Source organism: Pollicipes pollicipes, unplaced genomic scaffold (assembly GCF_011947565.3).
Source record: "Pollicipes pollicipes isolate AB1234 unplaced genomic scaffold, Ppol_2.1 Scaffold_4881;HRSCAF=5763_pilon_pilon_pilon, whole genome shotgun sequence".
NCBI classification, from domain to species: domain Eukaryota; kingdom Metazoa; phylum Arthropoda; class Thecostraca; order Pollicipedomorpha; family Pollicipedidae; genus Pollicipes; species Pollicipes pollicipes.
In genome coordinates this window covers 29,679,201-29,702,529 of record NW_023596576.1, presented here as the reverse complement: position 1 = coordinate 29,702,529, position 23,329 = coordinate 29,679,201, and positions in this window count along the sequence as shown.

Genomic DNA, 23,329 nt, shown 5'->3' with positions numbered 1-23,329 from the left:
CGTTATCGTAAGTCACCTAAAGGAAAACAAGGACGCCGCGGTTTTTTATAAGTGCTCCCTATCGCGGTTATGCTTTTTTAATTTGGTTTATTGAGACAGGTGGTGGCGTATCGAGGAAGTCAGCTTACCGTGGGCGGCGACAATTCTCTTCTAGCGGAGATTTCTTTTACTTCTTATGTGCGCTATAACTGGCATGGAGCACAAGCGAACAAAAGCAGCCTGTGTCGGGTCATTGTTTTCCGCTGCCAATCTTGTTACGCTTGCCGCGCTTGCGCGATACCGTGCGTGGAAATGTAATTCTCACGAGTCAATCCAGCTTTCATCTGCACTCCTGCGACTTACAGGCACGGCTTCGGCATGTGCTTTTGAATTGTCAATATCATGTTTGCTTGACAATTATGCCCAGCGGGCTCTAATACGACTGTAAACCATCGACTTCGTGAGGCACTGAGTTTGATCAGGCGCGGTTTGGCCCTGCGCCAGGGCGGCCGTTAGGGGCGCAGCCAGAGCCTTGGCGAGGGGTAGGGGCACAGGGCTCACACAGGCCCTTTATGGGAAAGCCCCCCCCCATCAAAACAAAAACAAAAAAGTCCCCGGATATGGCCAACTTTTTAGAAAGAGCATGTTTTTCTCCATAGTTTTTTTACACTTTTCCTTTCTTTAATTGGAACACAAGCCAGAAGTACCGCGAAATAGATTCTGGCTGAATTGGACAGTCAATAAACTTAAGAAATCATGCGTAAGCGACTGCATGAAATAAATTACCGGTGCCCTTCATTTTTTCAGCGGTCCAATGAAGCTTTTCTAAGCCGATGAAATTCCGAAGCTCGGCCAGAATTTTTATCTAGGTTCGACAGAGATAATAAGGACCCTCCAAGGTCAACATTTTACGCTAGCATGGCCAAGCCAGATTTGTCTGGAAGTGTTCAGCATTTATCGCAATCCATATGCGTCGAAAATTATGCCACGTAATTTGAAAATGCGCGCCAGCAAACCTAAGCAACACAAACCACATCAGGCGTTGCAGTCTCCGCAAGCCACGCAGCATCGGCTGGCACTGGGCCATGGCTAACGCGCGCTTCAGTACAACAAATTGTACATATAGAAGGAAATCTGGTTGTCTTTTTCCATTGTGCGATTTTAGATTGATGGTAAGGACGGATAAGCCCTCACAACGCTGCGGAGTAGTGCTCGGAACTGCTGACGGAACTGGGAGAGTAAAGTCAGAACATTTATTTTTAGTGTTGGTGTAACTATTAATCTGTACAAAAAACAACTTCATAGCTTCAAAAAGATAGGCCAAGTCCAATCTACAAAGGTGCTAATTAATTTTGGAAGATATTCGGAAGCGTCGTTTCACTGTTTGCTCTCGCGGGCATGGTGCCCACCGCCTGGTACTATTTGCAGTAACAAACGCTGTTCGGTTTTACGGAAGCCGCAACCCTGGCCATTGCTGTCTTTGCTCCCGAGATTGCCAGCGCGCAGGCTTAAACCTTTTGATGCAGTTTGTTTCACTGGCCGATTCTGCAATGGAATGAACGTTCTCAGGCAAACATGGGTTGGCCTTTTTCATTTTTGAACCCATTTCGACTCACTCTTCTCAACACTAATGAGGCTCCTTACCGTTCCTTCAAGATTCCACTTGAGTCGAACACTAAGAGTACATTGTCGTTCCCGGTTAGGGGCTGAAGGGTCATTCCGTCCTACCGCGGGGTGTTTCCCGGCTACCATTCTGGCGACACGGGGCGGGATCCCCTGGCCAATCTAGAGGCCCTCAGAGGTGTACGCCACATCACATTGGTCCCCTTCCTGACGCGAAAGGCCTTCTGACCCGAGCAGTTGACCTCGGATGCACATAGGAGCCCTCATCGATGCAACAAAATTCCTGATCGTCACAGGTGGTCCAATAATTAGCACATGAACTCCAGTTTGGCTTAACGGACCCATTCTTGACCGGGCTCAGAGAGCCCAGCGTTCATTGCTGAGTGCCCTGACTGACACAGGACCTTCCATTGTCTCAATGTAAAAACTCGTCATAAGCTCCAGTGCCTCCTTTCATTGCCAGAGGGCCCGACAGACGCAAGAGGCCCTTTGACATTCCGGGTCTCGTTCCCGGCCCTATTCAGCAAATGTTCCCCTGGCCGAGTCGAGGCCCCCTTTTGACACAGGACACCTTGTTAGGCACTGTGGGCCCCTGTCCGATACTGGAGCACCGCACTGTTACATGGCTAAAGCGCGGCCCGGCGTTGCCTCTGAAAGGGGCCCCCAGAACTCAGACCGACAGGGAGCCGACTGTTCAGTGTTGGTGATCTCTGGTCGAAGTGGAGGAACGCACCGCCTCAGGGGTCCCCGTTCTGTGCAAGAGATCCTATAACTGCCCTTTGAGATCACGGCCCGACGGGCGGGGTTTCTTAACAAGACCCTAAGACCCCTTGGACCCTTCAGCCTTCCACTCGGGCCGTTGACTTTGGTCTCGAGAGACCCTTCGGAACTTCTTCGGCCCCCTCAAACACGGCTCCTGGCCGACTCGGGCTGCTTGCCACCATAGGACACCTGTTAGGTATTGTGGTCTCTCAGATAGACGTAGGAGCCCTTCATTGTGTCAGGGACCCCAAACACTGCAAATCGCGGGCCCCCGCATCGTTCCTGCTGGGAAATGGGTCCCAACGACCAAAACGACAAGGAGCCGGCTGTTTGGCTCCGCGTCGAGGCCCTATGCAATAGAGATAGAGAGCCCTAATAAGAGAAACCCAATTAAAGCCCCCTGACTAATATTTCAGGTCGCGACAATATGGATGAGGGGGGGGGGGCTCAGGCTCAGGTGCGATCGGGCCCTTAATCTTTGGTACCGAGGGGCCTTCGGACCCCTCTTCGGACCCCTGTAAACATGGATCCTGGCGGCTTAGCCCACTTGCCGACGCAAAGCCCCCTGTTGGGCACTGTGGGCCCCTGACGGACACAGGGGCCCGACCATTGTTTCATGGACCAATGCAAATCGTGGCCCTCAGCCTTGCTCCTGCTTGGAAAATGGACCACGAGGGCTCAGACTGACAGGGAGCCAACTGTTCAGTGCTGGTGGTCTCTGGCCGACTTTAACATGCGTATTGTCTCAGGGGTTCTCAGATGGTGCAAGAGGCTCCTTGACTGATATTTGAGGGCTCGTCCCGCAGGCCAGGACCCTTAAATAAGGCTCCGACCAACCCTTCGTGCCCTTAGGCCCCCCAGTCCGCCCTTGGTGGTCCGTTCCGATGGGCGCTCCAGGCTCTTCGGGCTTCCTCGAATACTGGAGCTGGCCTATTCGGCGCCCGTTGCCACCGGAAGACCCCCTGCTATGCGCTGTGAGACCCGGACAGACTCTGGGTCCCGACTAATATCAATCGCTGGCTCTGGCTTTGGCCCTGCTTGAGAAATGGGCCTTCAGGCCCATGCCGCCACGGAGCAAACTGTACGTCACTGGTGGTGTCAGACCGACATAGAGGCCCTTACCGAGGGACCCTGATCTACGCCCATCACCCTCTGGATGGTATTGGAGTACCTGGCCCTGCGGGCCGGGCCCCCTAAATACCACCTCCGGTGGGTCTTTCGTCCCCTTAATACCACTGAATACTACCATTTTGGTCCCCTAAATACCACATTCAGGCCTTTCCTGTCTGCGCCACTGGTGGCCGTGACCTTTGAATGGCGGACAGAGTGGCGGTCTCAGTCCAGCCGGACGCTGTGTCAACTGGTCGTACCTGGCTCGGCTTCCTTCCGCGTGGTAGGTCCAGGTGCCGGCTGAGAAAGATGGTCCACTCTGCCAAAGGTTGCTGGAAATCCCGCGTATCATGGCCGGTCAGCGCAGCAGAAATGATTAGCTCGTTGTTCGGTTTGAGAAGGGCACGCTGTGGGCCGCCGTCCCCAGCGTCTTCGCTTCCCAGAGCAGTTTGGCTGTATGTCAGCTGCAGCCGGGCCACTGATGATGGGCACGGCGTGAAGGGCGGGCGAATTACCCAGGCATTTTCTTGCAGTCAGTGATTGCGGCAGTTGCCCACTGAGCACCAGAAACGTCACGTGGTCGTTTTTTTTATCTGCGTTGGATAAACGGGGCTATTTGACGCGAACCTAAATAATCAGTTCTGCGCACTGCGTCGGCTTCGAAAAGAATCGGCAGCACAACGTTACCGCGAGCATACTTGAAACCGCGCCAATGCTCTCGTGTGGATTACAGTCGACCCCAAATCTGTTTGGCGACGTCGATTGCCTGCATTACACCTCGCCGGGTCTGCAGGGGGTATGGTAAATGGCGACACCGGGAGCGAGTTAATCCTGGTATGACTGAGATCGGACAGCCGGGACGCAACGACGCAGTCTGGCGTGGTCGTAAAACGTCATGCCGTGTACATCCTACAGGAGCGCGCTTTCGAAGCTCGTACATTTTGCCGGGCGTGGAAGGGAGGAATAAAAAGAAAGGTCTTGTTGACATAGGCGTGACCACCACTGGTCGGCAAAGCTTCGAATCCGTTTTTTTGTGGCAGATTATGCTATTTTTGCGGTTTTAATCATATAAAATGGCGCCAGAATAGGATTCAATCCCAACAAAATTGAAGGCGTGGTTGCGTCCATGCCCCTTGTCCCCATCTCCCTGGCGCCTTTCGGACCGAACACAGATTGTGAACGACCCAGGCGCTTGACTGTTGTCGCACATGTGACATCCCCATGATTTATCCAGAACGATAACTTGTGACACCGTCTGTTTGGGTGGCGAAATTTCAAAAAGTTGCTCTGATTTTCAAAGCTGCGTCGGATGATGTAGAAATATTGTAAAACAAATTTTCTGGTTCAAAGATCCTATCATTTTCTTCTAAATCCAGAAATGTCTCGTTTCAAAATCCATGAGTTTGTCGCTTTAAACTGATTTTGTATTTTTTTGTTTTTGTAACGGCTTCTTAGTTTCAAGTTTTTATCTTTACCTGTACAAGCACTTCCTTCGGTGTTGAGTTGCCAAATGACGCGATTGTCCACTTTGTATGCAGAGTTCATTTGATTTGTGTAGACAGGTTCGATGTGTTCCTTTATTTGGTGCCTCCCGTCTCTAAGAATATTTTTGCCGCTCCTAATTCCGATTCAGGTGGCGTCGGATTTGTTTTATTTTCGAAGATTAACGCCGCCATGAAAATGCGTGGCGAAAGTCGTAATGCTTCGTTGTAGCAAGTCTGGTCTTGTTGGGATGGAATCCTCCGAGCCGGCCATATTTGCTGCCGTGAAAGCAATTTCGGTAAACGCCGCTTGCACATACAGCTGATGACAAATGTCTGCGCGTTGGATGTATGGAGAGCGACGTGGGCCTGCGCGTTGGATGTATGGAGAGCGACATGGGCCTGCGCGTTGGATGTATGGAGAGCGACCTGGACAGCTGGTGGCGCGTGCCCTCAGGCTGCAAAAAAGCTACATAGGTCTAGCAATGCTAGTCGTGTGTTAGTCGTACCCATAGCTTTGACTGGCCCGTATGAAATCTAGAATAGAGATGGGACAGTATCAATAGCCTTATGCCGCACAGAACAAGTAATATTACTATTGCATAGTGTATGAATATTAATATATGAATAAAAATATTAATATTGCTTCACCTATATGCATAATCCTGCTCGCCAATGCACTCAACAACTTACGGAGTCACATTTTGCTAAAATCTCGTTTTCTATGATATCGTTGCGCGTTTGGATAAGATGGCAAGCAGTTTTTGGTCAAAATCTGACAATATGCTGAGTTATCAGAACTGTCGTAGAAGTTGAGACCATCCCTTTAACGCAAACATCAAGTGAAGGCTCACCAACCTCCTGACAGTGGGCCCCGCTCGGTGGCTACGGAAGTCTGAGAGCAAATACTGACAGACATCTGCAAAGTGTTTAAACATATCTTAAGCACAGTCCTACCGCAGTGCTAAAGCTTTCCACCTTATCTTTGGCTATGTGGCTGTCGTCCGGTGATTTTGGCCCGGGAAAACATCTGGCCTGAACTGGGCGTTGAGAAGTCGGATGGTGTTCCGTGCGATCAAGTTTTGTTTATGCTGTCTTATAAAGATTAAAAAGGCAAGCGCAAACCAACCCAGCAAAGTGGATGCATTTGAGTCGGTTTTTTCCTACACACGCCTTAGGCAATCCTAGGCGCAGGTGCTAAGGTTACGCGGTGACCGTGATGCAATGGCAGTGGCCATGGCAGCGAATCGAAGTCGGGAGGTCAAAGGACGATGGGAAATGTCCCCGGTAGTAAGAAGGCGTAAGGCCACGCGACCCGGAGGCAGTGGGATAGCCACCCATTTGCCATTTTCCAAGGGTGGAAAAGCAAGCCGTTGTGCCCCCTTGAAATTTCAGGAGGCGCTACGATGCCGCCTGTAGATTCCGATAATCGAGGCAGAGCATTTTGGGAGACCATATCTTCGGCGTAGGGGATCTCAGGTGGCCTGCACCATGCCCTATTTATCGACAGGGGACCCAGCAGACGACCCAAACAGCACTCGATTAGATGGGTAGAAGACCGCATAGAAAGACAGGAAGCCTAGCCAGCACAAGGGGAAGCCCAGGTTTAAAAAACAGACCCGGCCAAGGGAAACCATCTAACAAGTGCTTTTAAAACAGTCTGAGAAAACGGAGGAAGGTAAAAAATGGACTAGGAGGTTCCCAGATCTGCTTAGGAGGTCCCTAAATCCACTTGTCCACTTGGGAAAAGTCGGCACCGCTCCTGAGTAGATCATGATGAGGCCAGCACCCTAAATTAGTCCCAACGGTCCCTGCGGTCTCAGGTTGAAGGCAAATCTTCCAAAGAGACTCCAGGGTGCAGCGCGCTTGGCTGTAGCGGCTAGGTAACATTTAAAGTGTGCGCACATCATGACAACGAAACACGATCTGGAAGTCTAAACAGGGCATGGATCTGTCGCAGCCTGGAAAAGGTCACGAATTCCGTGACGATGAATGAATGCGGTCCTAGGAACGTGTTAAAGTCTCCAAGCCGACTTAATGTCATCAGGGCCAGAGTCGAGGTTTGAAACGTCCTTGGGGCTCCCAGACATTGGAGCCGCGCAACTTTAGAGCAGCGCTTGAGGCTGAAAATCATTGAGTGTTCCTTGAGATGGGCGAGAGTTGAGTGTTCCTTGAGATGGGCGAGAGCCTGAGATTGCACCACCGCTTCAGGAATGTAGACCGTAGTCTCCTAACCTTCATGCGCGAAGTTTCACTGATCTTTTGGCACCGTCAGTTATTTTATATGGTCACTGCGCTTGGACAGATGTGCATTGGGCTAACTTTCAAAACAACAAGGGTGTAGACCTAGATGCCAAGAATCGACGGTCACGCGAGGGAATAGTTCATCCCTGGTATTCAGAAAAATCTGGATTTTCATAAGATCGTGACGAACTTCAATGGCTTAACCCGTGTGCTAAAAGAGGCCCTGAGTTTGTACGGGTGCTATTCACAATCCCGTTTGAGACAATATGAGATGGAGTTTTTATTCCAACAAGGTTATATCTTTAATACACCATAATGTGCTGATAAAAAGACCTTATCAAGGAAAGATTGGCTATATCGACTAAGCCTTAAGACTAAAACTACCCTGAAAAACACAAAGAGATTCCTGGATTTTACCCCTACTTTAACCGAGTTGGTTGGTTGAAGCCCCGTCCCTGACATGAATAGCAAGCTTCACCCTTGCTGGATATAAAATAGGTCGGTTAAATTGCAGCACTATTTCTCAATTGCTACCCGAAAAAAGTGATTTATCACTAATCCAACGCACGCAAAAACATTCTCATTTTTGTTGCGGCGTTTATGGGTCTGCGCCAAAAAATGATTGGCTGGCAATCTGATCGTGAATAATGTCTCAAAGAAAACTTCTGTTTTAATTTAAATTAACTCCCAAACCTCGGAAGCCTCACACACATTCCCCCCTCCCCGTGGGGTCTGTGAACGTCAGGATTCCTTGGCTGCGACCCCACCGCTCGGCGCGTTTGAATAACTGAGTCGCGGCGGCAGCTGGTTGACTAGTAACGGGACGAGCGGTCTGGACCGGGCCCGGCTGACGGCCCGGCCGAGGGGCCCGGTCCGGCCGGCAGGCGGCGGCGGAAGCGGCGGCAGCGGCAGTCGCGCGGCCCGGAGGCTGATCTCGGTGCGATGCCACCAGTCATGCGGTGGACGGGAGGCCTACAGCTCAGGAGGGAGAGGGGGGGGGGGGGGAGGCCTACAGCTCGGTGTGCCAACGTGGTGTTGAAGTGATGGGAAACACATATCACGGTACATGGTGGAAAGTTTGCTGAAGGTGTATGCACCTATCAGCTTACTTCTGACCGTGCCAACACACTGTTTGAGATGTGAGCATATTCCTGGTTCGTATGTGGGATCGTTGAGATATGTTCATCCAGGGGCGGCTCCGCAGCTTTTGAGCTGGGGAGGCTCTTCTCGGAGCCCCTGGGCAAAATGAGGCCTGCTCACAGACAGCTTCCTGCACGGTGTCGAATCAAGGGAGAAAGGTACCGGGAGCATGTTCCCCCTTTTCAAACTGTTCCATGCATCATATTCAGGTAATAAAATGGGGACAAAAAGAAATCCAGGATCATTGCCATCTAATTATCCTGAAAACGGTCCCACTAACCTAAAACAGAGCCCGCTGTTCCAGCAAAGAACTTCCGACGCATAGAGGGGTCTCCTAATTCCCAACAGGTTGTTTCCCATTCACGAGGGGAGCCTTCAAATCTGGCCTGGGACCTCACTTCCCCTCAACACGCTCTCGGGTGTGGGGTCAAATTGATCTCGTCAAAGGCTTTCCCAAAATGGTTTCCGAGGGGCGCGGCGTAGCCGCGCCAAATTTTGCATAGCTGTAGACAATTAAATAGCAGATCGTTTGCCATCAAACATTTAGATGTACCTTGTAAGGTCACTGACCTATGGCAGGTCAAAGTCAGACCATGGTGTCAATAAAGGCAATTTCTAGGGAATCCTTGAATCTGATCCAACAACGGAGTGTTAGACGAAGCCATGTATCTCTGAAATGCTCTCTCAGGCAACACAACAGTTGAATAAGCAAATTAAATTGACCAAAGGTCAGGTATGACGGTCACACCAAGGTCAAAACCAACCTGTTTTGTTACTCTAGGGCTTGCTGTATGGGATAGTTTTTGGTATTCATTTAGAGTTTATTGATAGCGGGAACCGCATTACACATCTTCCATGGACTTCTTAGAGGTCAGAATAGGTCATTGACCTAAAATGACCCAAGTGAACATTTTGTTCTAGGAGCATACCGCCTAGCGAAATATTTATCGCTTAGTCAAATGCAAAACTCAAAGCAATCTGGTATTATTTTGGTCGCCTTGACCTTTAAAACGTCAAACAAGGTCGCTGATATTTAATGAGAACGTGACCTTTTGTTTAGAAACGGTTATCTAGGTTCTGGGAGCAAATTTGGAGACCAGTCTGGAACTTGACTTTGTTTGACCTTTTTTGACCCGAAGGTCATGACCTAGGAACCTCGAACCTTGCCCTAAGTGAGTTCACCTACAGGTCAAGACACCCTGTGAATTTGGTGTCTCTAACTTCCTTAGTTCCCGAGATCTCAGGGGGGGGGGGATCAAATTGATCCCCCACCCGAGCAAAGGTTATCTAGCCGGCCACCCCGGCGCGTGTTAACAGGACATCCTGATCCAGAACCACGGCCTTCTGATGCATGAAACAGGCCTCCTGTTTATGAAATGGGGCCCCTGAATATTGAGGGTGCCTCCTAACCGAGAACTGCGCCTTCATGTTTTTAACGGAGGCCTCCCGAGCCAGTAAAGGGGCCTCCATAACACAACATTGGGCTTCCTGATTTAGACCAAAGGCTACCTTCTTCGTAAAAGCGTATACCTATATACGCTTTTAGGCATTTTAGTTTTTATAAATTTGATTCGAACCATTCGAATGGATGGATTTCTGTGATCAGCGCTCACGCTAAGCAGTGCTTGTTGTGTGAGCCCTGACCACCACCATCCATTCGCGCAATTCCAGGCAACGGCAGAATTTAGTGGCGGAAGTTTTACGTGCCGCAATGCTCAGCACGGTCCGTCCTGCCCTCTGACGTCAACTGACCTTAAGCGCGACCGCTGCCACCGGCCGCAGGCCATACCTGTCAAGGGCAAATAGCGAGCGCCCTAACGCGACTCAAACCCATCCCGCCACGGATGGGTGGATCGGAATGCAGGCGCTCTAACCAACTGAGCCACCGGGACGGACAATATATAAGCGCTTTATTTATAAAAGCGTATGTAAGATCATACACCTATTATAGAATTATGTAACACGGTCCAAAAAACGGGTCTCTTGATGTAGGAGAGATTCTTCTAAATCCGATTTATTGCCTTCTAGCTCAGTTATGGAGGCCTCATTTATCTGAATTTTGGTACTCGACAGGCACCTGCAATACCTTAGTTGTGGAAAACGGATGCCCATTTTTGGGGAGGAAGGGGCAAAAGTATACTCAATCCCCACCGGTAGGCAGAGGGCAAGCCCCCTCAGCCCCCCCCCCCCCGCCCCTATTGCGCCGCCTTTTTGTTAATCGACTGCTTGTGCTGGCAAGAAACATTCATATCGGACGCCGTTCGAAAACGCAGCAACTGAATTGCTTGTTTCTCTTTTTGCTTGCATCTGAACAGCGTTGGAATATATAAAACTTGCTACGTGACTTTGAGCGGCCTTATGCGACCGGTCAGCCGAGCCTTCACGGCCTACACCACACTCGAGTGGGAGGCAGACGCCGGCAGGGATTTGCGGTCCGCTGACTAGCGGGCAAATCATGCCCGCTCAGAGGGGCATGGGCTCTGGATTACAATGGGCTTGCTCGCTGAACTCAAAGCCAGTACCACAGCTGGACCCGGACGTGCCAACGCGTCCCCCCCCCCCACGCCATGTGCGTTAATGCTATCAATCCTCCGCTCTTCACAAGGTCACAACATACCGGCACACGCTGAGCGCGCACCGGTGCCATTGAACATGGGCCAAGGCCAGCAGCCAGCTGTGAGCCACCCACCATCAGATGCCCTCGCGGCAGCAAACCAGCTCGTCAGTGGCCTAGTCAACACCGCCGTCACCGTCACGCGCTCCACGGGCGGCACGCAGCCTTGGGCGCGGCGCGGCGTGGCGCCGGCCCGCGCGACCCGCGCGGCCCGCGCCAGCCAAACAGGCCGCCCCGCGGCGCGGGCAGGTAACGGCCGGCCAGCCGGCCAGCCAGTGCCGGTCCGTGAGTGGCGCGGAACGGCGGTGCGGCCGCGAGTCGCAGGGACGGGAGAGAGCGGCCCGCTGCGATCGGAGCCGGGTGGCGCGCGCTGCGGAGCGGGACTTCCCAACGCACTCACTGGCCCGGCAGCGCTGGATGACGTGTGCGCGGGTTGTCCATCGCGTGGCTGTTAAGCCGCTGGTTCCCGCGGCTGAGCGATGCGGCAGCATACCCTGTGCTGAGGCTGGAGCGTTGCACCGGGCTTCTTCGAGTGCTCTGCGGTGTGACGGATAGCGGCGTGTCCTCAGCGATGGCGCCTCCCTCCCAGAACGGCCACGGTAGGTCATACCGGTACCGTTACCCTCTGCTGGGCTGTGTGCTTGCAGCGGCGTGGCCGCACAGCCGTCTGGAGGTGGATAATAGTGTACTTTTTGCACATATGAGACAACGGAATCGTTTTTTCATGACAGAAGCTTAGACGCCCATACTGTTCTTGTGCGTCTGGAGAGTGCCCAATAGGTTATCTTTTAGTTTATCTGCTTGATAATGTGTTGTTCTGCCGGTTCGAAGTGACTGAACGGTGCAGGCGGGTGTGGCGCGATCAACGTGCTGCCTTTTGAGCGGAAATTGTGCGAACGTCGTCGTCATCATTGGGCCTTTACGACGCACTTTGCTGCGGAGGCTTTCTGACGTCGCCTATCACCCTGTCAGGAAGTGCGGACACCGCAGGGAATTAAACCCTGTGCCTCTGGTTTCCCAGACGTGCACGTTACCCACTACATAATCGGTACCGCAGACATTGAGTGAACAAGCGGCCTATCGCGCCTCTGCATTATTGACATTTTCATGACAGCTAAGCTCTTATCCCCGACTATTTTTTAAAGTTTTTTCCTGTCATACAATGCCAGGTCAAGGGAAGAATGCGATGGCAACAGTTTGTTCTGCCATGATGCGCCGGCGCTGTCCGTCCCACCCTCTGCTGACACCTGACCTTTAGCGCGAGCGGTGCCACCGTCCGCAGACGATACCTGTCAAGAGCTTCAATGTGGCTGAAGCTACCGTTGGAAATGTACTGGAGCACCTGCTCAGAAGGTCCCACTCTCAACATGGCGTACAGCGGAAGCGAGCATAGATGAGTGCTGGCGCTCTAATCGGCTTCATTCATCATAGGCATTTCTCTTGCGAAGTTAAGGAGAGGTAGTGGAGGGAGGATTCTGCTGACGTGAGTGAGCGTGCGGGCGTAGACGCAGCCGTAAAAAAACTCGAGCTTCAAGGCATGGGTTGGTCGCATGATTCGGAGAGACGAAAGATGGTGATGATTCCAGTGCATCGCACGTCGCATTGTCGCATTGATCATAACCCGGGGCGTGTCGAGAGCAGCATCTGTGCTTGCATCGCCACATGACCGCCTACCAGCACGAACCACGGCACCCATCAATGGGTGCCGGCCCACAGTCGTGCTCGCGCTCGAGCCCACGTTCGTGTTTTTGCCCGGCCAGGCAGCTGACCTGCAGAGGGCCGTCTGCTGGCAGTCCCGGGCCGGTGAAAGGCGTCCACCGGGCTGTGGCCGTCGCTATTTGAGACGCTCCGGTCAGCGGTGTCTGGGTGTCGGGGAGGGTTTCTCCAATGTGAAAGTATGATTCGCGTGTGGCCGTGACTTTTTGTTTGTGGAATGACGGCGCGAAGGATGACTATGCGAAGAAATTCGGCAAGAGCACCGAACTCGCTTCTGGGACCGCTGATATAGCCCGGAATGCCGCACGTTGTCGCGTCTTCTGGAAAACATGGACCCTGGACAATTTTCGTGCGTCGACACCTATGAAACTTGCCATAGTACCTGACAAGGCTGCTCATGAATTGTTATTTCAGGATTCAGTCCTGTCCAGTCCGCAATTTCACACGAGATCTACCCATCATTCAGCGGTTTTATGTCATTCGAAATCCAGTCTCATGCGATTCATCGTAGTAAAATCATCCTCCGGCAGGCCCATCCAACGACAAAGCGACAGGTGAAGGGGCCCGAACACTCACATTTTCCGGCACCCCATATGTTTGATTTCGCTGAAAGGATCAGTGTAGGATTGTCTTATACCCTGAATTCAGCTGTGCCATTTTTAGAAGGATTAGAGCAACAACTACGGAGGTATAGCCTCGGGCATTTTAGGTCAACTAACATGGGGAATTTGATGATCCATAACGCAAACATATTTGTCTTATTCGTACAAAACGATATACCACTGGGCTTGCAACGACCCAAAGCATCTTTTCGCTGTTTCAAAATTTGTGCTTGCTAAAATTTCAAAACCGTGATCTCGTGACATAAAATCAAGTGACCTTTCAACATTTTGGGCATCCCCAATGCTATTTTTCGAAGTGAAGGAATTTACAGCAATGACTTCTCCACCAGGACCGAGTTTAAAAAATGAGGTTTTCTTCGAAAAGATACAGCTTTGTTACTAACTTGGCATGAAGGCCCATTTTATTGGGATCTGATAGATGGTGAAAACTGCGAGCTCGAAGCGATAGAATATGTAAGTCTATGAAATTTGCTTCCACTACGAAGGACATTTGCATGCTCATATCCGTCACCGGCCACATATACGGCCGCATCGGTTGGCGCGTAAGCTGCACATGCAGCGAATCACATACCACCATCAGCCGTTTGCAATAGCATAGTATAATGACCCAAACTGAGAGCAACATACAGCACAACGACCGAATGCAGCAATGATATGACCCGCGCATTTGCAAGCCAACTCATTCGATATACTGACTTTTACCCACGTATTTGGCGTCAGCGCGCTCACAGTCACATATGACTGGCCTACTGCCACCGCACGTCCGGAGTCGGTGGACAGACGGTGGGCCCTCAGTGTCGTCGGTGTCACTGGTCAGTGAAAAAGAGTCCCGACACTTTCGTACGCTTGTATGGCAAAGTACGGTCCAATGGTATATTTTCTCACCCAATGACATGCTCGGCGGCAATGACTTTTGCTTTAACAATATGACATCCCTTACACATACCACAGCTGAGTACGCTTGTAACTATCGCGAAATCATCCGCACATGCCTGGTTTGGAACGAGTATGAAACACTTCTGAAGAAAAACACTAATTTTACTAATTTATGCATTCAACAAAATAGCATTGAGAATGTTCTAAAGTTCAATAAAAGTCACGTGACTTTTGGTTACATTGTCATGGTTTTGAACACTAAGTGAAGGGAAATTTGGAAATTGCCAAAAACTGCACTGTCTTGTTGGAAGGTAAGCTGTGCACAGTTCTGTGCAATTGAAATAATAATTGATTGAGTCATAGGCTCTCGAAGATGCCTTTGTAAGATTACCTCTCAAAAATGCCCGAGGCTATAGCTCTTCGACCATTGCCATTGACCGACCATTGCCACTGTCCGACCATTGCCATTGGACCTAAAAAATGATCGGATACAAAATACACCCGTGTTCATTTGCAGGGTTCGTGGTTTTGAACGAACACAGCTTATGTGCACAATGATACCACAGATCGATGAATGCATCTGCATTCATCAAATACTTTCTTAAAATCAACATCCAATTCAGCCGTCGCAGTCTTCAACGATGCATACATCATGATTGCATTTAAATCGAAGTTCCAGATCCACTTATCCCTTTCGTCATGCACATCCAAATGATATTTGTCATACAACGATCCTATCCGTGAAGTTGCTTAACAGTACTGTCGTACTGAGCTGCAGAAAACTCAGTGATGCCTACCGTATACGAAAAATCGCCTGACATTGCTTCCAGATAGCAAAGAGCACGCTTGAAATAGGACCACGAGCATGCAAAACAGAGAGAGCGTCTAGAGCCATTGGCTGTTTCAACTCCTGTATGCTTGTGCTATTCGATTCCTGCCATTCGATCCGACCGAGCTCTAGAAGTATATCGAAAAGTCTCTGATCACTAATGATTCTTTGGTTGTCCAAGTCCGTTCCAGGATTAACGTGGGAAAATGGATTTGATCGTGCTCGCCCTCACCATCTTTCTTCAATGAGAACGCTTTCATTCGGACACTCCGGTTCTAGGTAAACCTAAGATATGATTAAGATATAACTAAGATGTAGCGTGCCGGTACGCCGCTATACTGATACGCCACAGTCACGGGCGGTGGTGATGGCAAAGTGGCTGGGGTACTCGGCTCTGGACCTGGCGGTCTTGGTTTCGAGTCCCTACCACGCCACCGCCGCATCCCAAATGATGCGTAGTAAATGCATCCGTCGCGAGACGGCCTGGGCAGTCCGTGAGACGTGAAGCCCCATCATTATTATTATGCTATAGGTAAGCAAATACCAAGGCACAATACTTCGGGCCGACGAATATCGGTGCCGACATGTTTCACCTGCAGCTGCTGGTCAGCGTGGAATGCCAGTGACAGTTGTTTTGTAAAAAAAGCAAATATTACAATGGGTACCGCGTTTAAGGAGACCAAGATGTATATTGATTTACGTATTTGGCCGTGTGCCCGGAATCGCCACGTCCCTGAAACCACTGCACGGCATAACAGTGTGGTGGATTTGTCCTCATGCTATTGACCCTTTACCTTGGGGTCCACTTGCCGGTGCGTCTCGCCTCGCTAAGGATCGACTAATCAGCGTCGAGCCGGATGGCGGTCGATCCAGCATCTATGCGCCTCGGGTTAGACATATCGGGCGGGCTGGCCAGGATGGGAGGGTTCGGGTCAATGGGCGACGCGTTACCCTTTTTGTTTTTTTGTGTTATAGTGCCCGTCAGCCTCTGGTCGGGAGAGATAATGTGCCTCTAGTGTTATGCCCGTGCAACGCCATGCCTACAAAAGGTAAGGAGTGTCCTTCACGTTCCATAGGTTGGATCGACAGGGTCAAAATTTTGTATTAACATGGCCAACGGATATTTGCCTGAGGTCCTCCACCCCAGTGATCTCAGCCAACACGAGACTCAATAGTGAAACAAATTATATCATATCGTTTCGAGTCGCAATACCTAGGAAGAAGAACACCGATGTCCAGCTTTACAGTTTCCGTCAAACCAAGCGGCTCTGGTCGCTGCAGCTAACACCAGGTGGTGCTGAGCGCGTAGGAACGATCATGTGTCATAAAAGATGCCTGCAAAGTCTTTTGAAATCTATTATATCGTCTCAAGATCGGACGGTGGCGCGTGTTTCACTGAAATAAGAAAGGCCATTAGCTCCTGGTTGTTCGGTAGTATGAGTTCAGATCTCTCACAACCTTAACCTTATAAGATATTTTCCTATATATGGGCAATGAGCATGAAGCAAACCTCTTATCAAACTTGCAATGCACCAGACGTGCTGGCTAAGTGACAGTATATATAGGTACGCATATACTATGATCACGCTTGAACATGAGCACAACTTAAATCGTACCCATCGAAATGTAATCGATATTTGCTCTATGACGCCGCTTTATCAGTGCCTCCTGGTATTTTATCCTGACAACCCGATAGCCCAGGTTAAGAACTTTAAACCCACGATGGCGCACACTTCACATGACGATTTTGAGAATGTCCTCTAAACGAATTAACAGATAAGGTAACACGTGTTATGGAGATTTCACCATTACATCAAGAGTCAGTGATGCCGTAGATGTTAATCCAATCCCATTATCAATCCAAATTTACCTGGGTGAAAAAGTCGGCCCGGAGTACTTGTCGTGTCACGCCATGTACTTCCACCGAATCGTCCCATAGGTGTGACATAATGGTCGATTCGAGTCAATGGGTTGCAAGTTATACGATAAAAACGAAGATGCGGTGATGATGACGACACATCAAGAGCTTGAGGTCATACAAAGTCAAACAAAACCCTCTTTTTACATTGGTTAAGTTTAGATATGAGCGCAGCACGGCTCTAGTAAAGCATAACGGCCAGCGGCAGGCGGTTCCAGGACGAGGCTACGCGATAAAAAATACCTACGCAGCATAGATTGTCAGAAGGCGGACAGCTCCAAAGCGGCGGCCACCGCCGACCTTGTGATGCGCTCACTCACAGCGGTCCCAGGGGTGAACAGCGACTAGACCGCGAACAGGACGGGGGGGGGGCAGGGGGGGCACGGGGCATTCAGAACCCTGAAGGCCCTCGAGTGGTTGTGGCGCGTGGTGACGAAATTTGTATGGACAAAACAGGATGGAGCTGCACTTTTTATTTCGTCTGGATATGTGCTCCTCCCAGTATAGGGTACGACCGATGGTCACTCCCAGTACCTTTACGGACGGCCAGGGGTTGATATTAAAGTGGAGCTATGGGAGGATGAGTTTTAAGATGACCTGGGGCGTGCCGGCTAGAAGAAGGGTGGCCTTGGTAGGGGTCATCTTCTGGGAATTCGCAGCGAAGCAGGGCTGGAGGACAAGGATGGTTTCTTACTGACGGGATTTTAGGGTGGACAAGGGGTCGGGTTGGGTGGAGTCGAGAAGTTGGGTATCATCGGCGTAAGAAATCAGACGCCCGCGAGGCAGGCAGGATGGAGGGTCGTTCCTGAAGATGCTGAAGAGGATTGGGCCCACCAGGCACCCTGAGGGACACGTGAGACAAAAGGAAGGGTTGTGAACCACTTGCCACCACCTGCCGTCGTCCATCAATAAAACTTTTAAACCAATGAGGATCTATGCCGCACCACTGCGGCTTGGTCAGGAGGACGCCGTAGTTAACGTTGTCGAAAGCTTGACCTAGGTCTACGGAGGTGATGGCAGCGACATGTCCTGAGTCGATCCGACGCGTCATCCACTCCACGGCGTCGACTACGGCGTCCTCCGCTGAGTGTCACGGCCTACACGCATATTGTGAAGAAACTAAGAGGCCGTGGACATCAAGATGAGCCGGCAACTACTGACATGCAACCTTTCAGGATATTTTCGACAACACAGATAAGATTGGTATGGGTCTTATGTTGCTGGCAACGTAACGGGCGCCGGAAGTGAAGGGAAATAACTGAAGCTAATTCCACGCGCAGGGAAAAACACGGGTGGCGGTAAAAGAATGGACCAAATGAAGCAAGTTAGGTCTTATGACAGCGAAACAATTTTTTTGTGGTGCAAATAACGGCACACCATCGACTCCAACAGCTCTGGATGAAGAGCCTTTGAAAGCTCGGGTAAAGTCACACTGTGCAAAACTAGCCCGGCTGTGGTTAAGCACGGTGATCTCGGAGGGAGAGGCCGGATGCCATGGGTGCTCGCCCTCAGCTCGGCCGCGATTTTTGGATCAACTGAGGAGAAGTGACGGCTAAAATCGTCGGCTATGTCGGCGGGCGTTACCTCCTCGGTGCCAACTCCCCCTAACGGATCCAAGTCCAGACCCACGCATAGTGTGCCAGAAGCTAGCCCGCTCGGATAGCACAGCGGCGCATAATGTGCCAGAAGCTAGCCCGCTCAGATAGCACACCGGTGCATAGTGTGCCAGAAGCTAGCCCGCTCGGATAGCATACCGGCGCATAGTGTGCCAGAAGCTAACCCGCTCAGATAGCATACTGGCGTAGAGAAAGTCACGCTTGGCCTGAGCGCAGAAGCCCTTAACCCGGTTTCGCAGACGCCGATATCCAGTGAGGTCGGTCTCCGCACCGTGCCAGCACCATGACCGGTAAGCGTGGTCGTGCTCCCGCGTCACACGCAACAGATCGGGGCTGTCCTCAATCCAAGGGCAGCGTGGACGGCGGGGTGCTACTGTTTTCAGAGGACAGTATATATCAGTGGGACCTGGCCAGATACATATGAACTCCTCCAGCTTCCCCTCGAAACCCACGGTGTGGTACAACGGGCCTGTCTGCTCGCAGCAAATGTAGACTGAGCGCGTCCCAGCAGACTGCGCCGGGAGCGAGCACGAAAACAAAAACAGGACGCAAATGCTGCCGCCTGAACGGGGCGCGAACCATGGTGGTAAGATGGTCTGCAATCGGCACCGGTGGCACCAGAAAGGTGTCCTCCAGTCTCGGCATGCTAGCAATGACGTGGTCCAGGAGAGTCCAGGAGAGTCCCGGTCGGCTCCAGGTGGGTCCGTGTGCCAATAAACTGCACAAGACTCAGATCGCATACAATAGACACGCAGCAACGCACAGATAGCTTGTCGGGACGCATTTAAGAGAATGTTTCCCATTTGAAGATACTAAAGCAAGCACCAAATGTGGTAAAACAAACACACTTGTAACTATTGGTACACTTTTTAAGTGGAAAAGACTGCTTTAGACGGCACAACTCTCTGTTTAGTAAACATGATCCTCAATGCGTCATGGCTTGATTAGCCATCGCACTTTGCACAACATTGATCGAAAGCCAATTAACAACCGTTGTATCTGGAAACGCGTTCACGAACGCCAGATATGAACGCTTGACAATGATTTTTTGGCCTTAATCGCTGCAAGGAAAAGGGAATGTTAGAATTTGAATGACGTTGTTATGGCGTGGTGAATGCCAAGGTGACTTTGAGATACTCTCCCCGATGTACCTTTCCTCATTTTCGCGGGTGTATAGCTCATAAACTAGAGGGGCTTACGTATTAAGAAGGGCAGGATTGTGAGCAGCGCCGAAAGGTCTTCATTTTCAATTCACGTGGGATCCCTTCCAGTTTGGGTGTATTATCAACGCATTTGTTTCCGTTTTTGCCACGTTTTATTAGCATTGTCAGCTCAAAGGTCAGTGTGGCACCGTAGTTAAGGGCACGCAGCCATGTACGGGGAGACAGCCGTTGATGGTGCCTGAACGGACCTGCCACCCCGCCAATGCCCCAGTTACCCGCTTCGTCCTAGCTCTGTGGCTCACATGAGTGTGTGTGTTGATGGGTGTATCGGAGTCACAGCGTGCCCAGTCCTGCACTTCATCTGGTTTGTATACTAACCAATGGGCTCCTCAGCATAAATTCGCTCTTGTGGGGAGGCGTAACAGCGGCGGCCGGCGGCGTACAAACATCCAGTGGCAGCAGGGCAGCAGCGTAGAGCACGCACCCACACCCCAGACCCCCCCACCCCCGCCCACACACACAGCCTCCATAGGCCACACAGCGTCGGGCGGTGGCCAACGGGCAGGCGAAAAGATGACACATCTGAAGGAAGTACTTTTGAACGATTTGAAACATCAATTCGTGCGTTTAGAAAGAAGTCCAGGCGCCTTTTTCACATATGCGATTTTTAGATTGATAAAAAGGACAGACTAGCCTTTACAGCACCGTGAAGTGGTGCTGAAGTCGGGTGATCATGGAACTTAGAGATGAAAGGTAAAATCTCTATTTTTTGTTGTTGCCTTAACTGTTAGTTTGACCAGAGGATGTCCTCAAAGCTGCTAAAAAATACACCCAAACTTAAATTTTGAGCGGTTCAAATTTATTTTCAAAGACTTTCGGAGGGCCCTTATTTCGCGACGGCTGTTCTCGCGCACCTGGCGCCCGCCGCCTGGTGTTGCCTGTTGCGGCGAACACTTCGGTTCCACAAAGCTGCCACCCCGGCCATCGATGTTCATTGCTCCTAGGATTGCGAGCGCGCAAGGTCTAAAACGGCTTTATGTTACTTATTTCACCTGTCGATTTGCAAAAGAAGAGCGTTCTCAGCGGCAGATGAGTCGGCCTTTTTCATTTTTACCTCATTTCGATCCACTTCATTCAACACGGCTGAGACCCTTCACGTTTTCCGGGCAAGGGACCTTGGGAAGAACACCAAGGTACTGGATACATTGTTTTTACCAGTCCAGAGCTCAAGGGTCGTTTCATCCCAGCACGGGGTGCATTCCAGCTGCCATTCTGGTGACACAGAGGTGTGGTCCCCTGATCGATCCGGAGGCCTTTAGAGGGTTACATCAGACCGTTTTGAATGTCATAAACGGACGCTAAAGGGACTGTAGCAGACATGTAGAAGAAACAAGGCTATATAGGAAGACAGAACGGAGCATTTGGAACTAGAGAAACCTTGGGTTTGTCCCTAAATATATTCGTTCACCGTACATGATGGGATAATATGTTATCATTTACCAGATGAAGTAATCATGTTCAGTGCTGTTTGAGGAAGATGGCTGGTAACCGGGTGAATCGGCATGCATGATTAAGATGGTACAAAAGTAAGCTAAACGCAAACTAAATCTGAAAAGTGGGGGAGGGGTAACACTGCCGCCCTTCTGCCACCCACCTTGAAAAGTGGGAGCAAGGCCGCCTGGCTCCCTGTTCGTACACCCATGGCTGAATAGTGGAAATATTAGTATACTGTTGTTCATGTATGCAACGAACGACATTGCAACAGTACAAGGCATACAGCGCTGTCATTGCTATCATCAGGAAGCTGTCCACCATACGCATAGATATGTCGAAGTCAAACTTTGCAGAAATATTGCAGCATTGGGAGAAAACTGCTACGCTTACAATACGATATGTGTTGGGTCAATCAGGGCAAAATGCATTTTCTCACCTTCGGTGTCTGTCTCGTTATGGAGCCATAACGTGCAAAAAAGCAGTATCATTAACAGGCCTGGTAGTGGTATTGTTTTCAAACCAATTTTATGCATGCATTTGTTCGCTTTCGTTTCGTGAAATAAGTGTTGATCCCAATGACGGCATGATTGTTAGTTGTCAAATCGTGATGCCTTTCTGGTGTGGGGAAAGATGCAGCAATCTTGTCAATCTTCTCTCTTTAGCTTTTCCTTCTCTCTCTCTCTCTCTCTCTCTCTCTCTCTCTCTCTCTCTCTCTCTCTCTCTCTCTCTCTCTCTCTCTCTCTCTCTCTCTCTCTCTCTCTCTCTCTCTCTCTCTCTCTCTCTCTCTCTCTCTCTCTCTCTCTCTCTCTCTCTCTCTCTCTCTCTCTCTCTCTCTCTCTCTCTCTCTCTCTCTCTCTCTCTCTCTCTCTCTCTCTCTCTCTCTCTCTCTCTCTCTCTCTCTCTCTCTCTCTCTCTCTCTCCTCTCTCTCTCTCTCTCTCTCTCTCTCTCGCTCTCGCTCTCGCTCTCGCTCTCGCTCTCGCTCTCGCTCTCGCTCTCGCTCTCGCTCTCGCTCTCGCTCTCGCTCTCGCTCTCGCTCTCGCTCTCGCTCTCGCTCTCGCTCTCGCTCTCGCTCTCGCTCTCGCTCTCTCATTCTCTCATTCTCTCAATGAAGCAACCGTGCTTGCGCTTATATTTTGCTTCACAATAAAGATGCATGAGCCAAGTTTCGATGCGCTAATGTTAAATGTAGTTTCACTATGCCTTATGGGCTTTTTAAAACGGCCGATATGACAACGCAAAAGCTTCCAAAGCACTGCCCTTCGCATCAACTCAAAGCGTTGTTCTTCGCTGTTGAGGCCTGCAAATTTATGAGAGTGGGCAGGTCAGCAATGAACGCATCAGCTGTGGGACTGTATCGTGGCTATGCCATTTTTGCTTGGCTAACGCAACGAAATGGCTGGTTTTCTGCGTGAGCCACGGCATGCAGTCTTACTAACGTCAGTTTGTTTTTCAGGGCCAGCAACTGGGCAGACGACCATCGCGCCATCTGTCCATTTCCCGGAAAAGGTAATGCATTGGCATTGAATCGTTTACGCCTAATTCACAAATTTCATGCGCGATGCTTAGCCTTGGTAACACTTGCTGTTGGTTTCTTAAAAATAAGCTTTGTGCCACTAAATGCATGGTGCTAAAGTTTCTAGAGCTAATTTTACAGCAGCTTCATGCAATTTCAGGAACTTCAGAAAGATCACATCTTTGATAGACGCTGAGTTATTAACCTCTTACTTCCGAGATTATATTGATCGCATTTTGTGACCAGCTGTCCGGTGACCTGTATGTTTGCCTCCATATTCATTCTAAGGGATTCCACGATGTTGTTTGTTGAATCTTATGCTTTTTGCTCTTCAGAGTCAAGTTAGAGTCAATATGCCAAGTGAGCTTTTCAGTAAGCATATTTTATTTCTGCGACGTTATTTGACAGATGGGTCACATAAGTCGACATTTGAATGTTAGAGAGCTGGCGCTAAATGTTGGACCAGCTCCGCCAGATAAACTCATGAACCGAGCATATTCAAACGCATCAACTGCCATACTCGTATGCGTTACCGAGAATGTCTGCTCCAACCGTCCATGTTTCGGTATCGTCTACAGCGTGATGATGATCACATGTGTTGTTTCCTCGACCGTCCACGCCGCAGAA